The sequence below is a fragment of the Ceratina calcarata genome, unplaced genomic scaffold, assembly GCF_001652005.2.
Source record: "Ceratina calcarata isolate Rehan_Ccalc_2016 unplaced genomic scaffold, ASM165200v1 scaffold524.2, whole genome shotgun sequence".
NCBI lineage: Eukaryota > Metazoa > Arthropoda > Insecta > Hymenoptera > Apidae > Ceratina > Ceratina calcarata.
In genome coordinates this window covers 1,368-4,204 of record NW_017176384.1, presented here as the reverse complement: position 1 = coordinate 4,204, position 2,837 = coordinate 1,368, and the positions used below count along the sequence as shown (strand labels likewise).

The window sequence follows — 2,837 nt, the reverse complement described above, 5'->3', positions numbered from 1 at the left end:
AATTTTCAAACTCGATTTTCTCGAAAATGACGCCCCGTATGAAAAACTATATTCCTTATTTTCGATTAAATTTTATATGAGGAATCATCCCCTTGTATTTCGCAAACACCCTGTAGAGATCCCAGGTTTAAAACGTGGAGATTAAGGTTTTTAAGGACAGGAATGTCAAGGTTGACGAGGTGAGGACAGGGATAAAAAATGATGGAGCTGAGACAGTTCTGATAAGAGTTCAAATTATATCAAGAGTCCCTGAACTACCATCGTTGAACGTTGACCGCGGTGTCACGTCGGGGACCAAGTCTTCTCTCTTCGCAACGTTGAAAGCACCCTTGATAGTCGTGGAAAACCTGCCTGGCAATATTCCTGGCATTCATAATTCATCAGTGACGACCAAAGACGGTCGCGTCGTCGCTTTTCCCTCGTCCGTCGTTCCGCGCGATAAGACAGGACATTTTTCCGCGGCGACCAAACACAGTCCAACGGACAGCGAAATGAAAAATAAAATGGTTCGTCGAACGTCGACGGACCCGACGTTATTGCGACGATTTCGCGGAACGCGAAGAATCCGTAGGTGGTGTCGTGATCAGGACGGTTTAATATCTCGCGGACGAAGATCCGGGTTTTCTATTAAAACGGAATTCCGTCGAACCGATCCGCCATAATGCGTCGCCCGCGAGTATTAAATTCCATTAGCCGGGCTAATTGAGATAGTCGAACCTTCCGCATTTACATATCGTTCCTCCACGGCCGCTGATGCAAATTGATTGTGATCATCTCGTTCGTTAAAACGCGGCACGTTTAAAAGCCAATTGGTGGACGGGGGGAGGGGACGTTTTAGGAATGCGCGAAACCGTGTTCATTAATTATTCATCCTAAACGGAGTTTCCAAGGTAGATTATCATAATAAATAGAATCGAGGGACGGTGAACGAGTTACAAGATTCTAAACGAAGTGGAAAATGCAAATACGTTCGGTACGGTTCGAATCAGTAGGATGAAATTGTAACGTGGCGGAAAATGAAAAAGAACCGAGGCGTTTAGATAACGAATGTTTGGACAGCGGAGGCTTCAGATAACAGAGATTCCGGTGCGCCTCGTCTGTCACTCGTTCGGTCGCAATCTGTCACGAGGACCGAAGCTCAAACGCAAAAACCAACGTGACAAGACAGGCCAACCCCGTCAGGTGATTTCCAAACTGTTTTTTGGAACATTGCCAGCGATCATCTGTTCATCCAGGTGTGCATTCATTAATGACGTCCACTCTCGTGGAAATACGTATTTTCCCTGGGTTTTTAATTAAACTAACATTAATAAGGGAATCTCCGATTTTCATGCAATAATTTTAATAAAAACTGTAAGACCGCCAATAGATCTAAAAACAGACAGCAAGGCAGTTATCGATTGAATTAATAAGGACAAAATTACTAGTAGAACAAAACACATTAACGGAAAGTACCACTTTATTAAGGACAAAGTTAAAAACAAAAACACAAAGTTAGTACACGTCAGAAGAAATGGAGGTGGATATGTTAACTAAAGCACTTAGCGAAGTAAAGATAAGAAGAGGAATACAGAAACCAAACTTAGAAAAATAAGGATATATGTTATATGCTACATTATATTTTATAACTTTAATACGCAGTATTATATCTTGAGTAATGTCGTTTAGAAAGATCATGTATGTCCAGAAGGATTGTTAGGTTGGACATACATGGAATGTGTGTGTGTGAACGGAAATATATGCGCGATATGGTGTTAAAGGAGGATCATGTATGGCGTGCTTGTGAGTTTAACACTAGAAAGACTGAAACTTAGTATATACCTATATTACCCAAAAGCAGTAAAAATGACTGCATTGTGAAAGAATAATGTGTAAAGAAATTTGTCTAAAATTAATTTTTAATATTTTTTATATTATTTNCTATTTGTACATTTGCCCAAAACCAGTCAAAATGACTTCCTTGGGCAATCTAGTGTTAATAAACGATAAATTAATAGAATACGTCGCTTTAAATGAAATTGATCCGTGTATCGCGGATAAAAATGTCACACTGCTATTCGTAAATGAATCAGTGAAGGTAATATCGTTTTGAAAAATGATGAAAGGAAACACGTGGCAGGATTTATCGGGGAAGCGGCGTCAGAAGGTTAAGGTGTGTCTCTTTGGAAAGGATTAAGGACAGACGGTTCATGGTTTGATATCGCTATAAGCGGAACATTATGTTGTCGTATTGAATTATGAACGATGATGGATCACTCCCTCCTGGCGCAACGACGACGAACGGCGGCGGCGGCGGCGTATTGAGCGGCACCGCGCGCGCCGTGTCTCTGCGAACAAGCATAATTCACGTCTACGTTATCCCCTGTAACAGACACCCCGTTTCTTCCCCGTCCTAGTGAAAAAGTGTATCGCCTCAAAAGTTACGAAGTCGCAACAAAATTTATCACTATTTTCTTGGGAGAGTGTTTTTCCAGATTTCTAACACAACGAAACAAAACGAAACGTTGTAATGCATTTTTTGGAAACAGTTCACCGAGTTTTCACCCACGCAAATTGAAAACGTACTTTGGCGTTCGACCTGGTAGAATCAATCGGTCTCGCAAATATTTGCTCGGTCCACTTTACAATATTTTTCGTTCAGCAAATTTTTGATCAAAGTGCTCTCGTCCCGGTGCTAATTAAATTCCCTAGCACGACAAATTCAAACGTCGCGTGTATTTAACCGGCACGTTACGTCGATCGATTTCATTAAATTCTAGCAGAAAAATACCAGATATTAGTCGAACGATAAAATTCTGATAGCATCGCAGCTGTGCTATACTGATCCATGATTAAGT

General features: G+C 41.0%; 1 protein-coding gene across 1 annotated transcript in view; it reads right to left on the bottom strand.

The window, feature by feature from the left end:
• Positions 1-2,837, bottom strand: part of LOC108628420 (patj homolog) — an 18,065-nt gene that overhangs the window by 13,930 nt on the left and 1,298 nt on the right. The gene's annotated exons all lie outside the window — the stretch shown is intronic.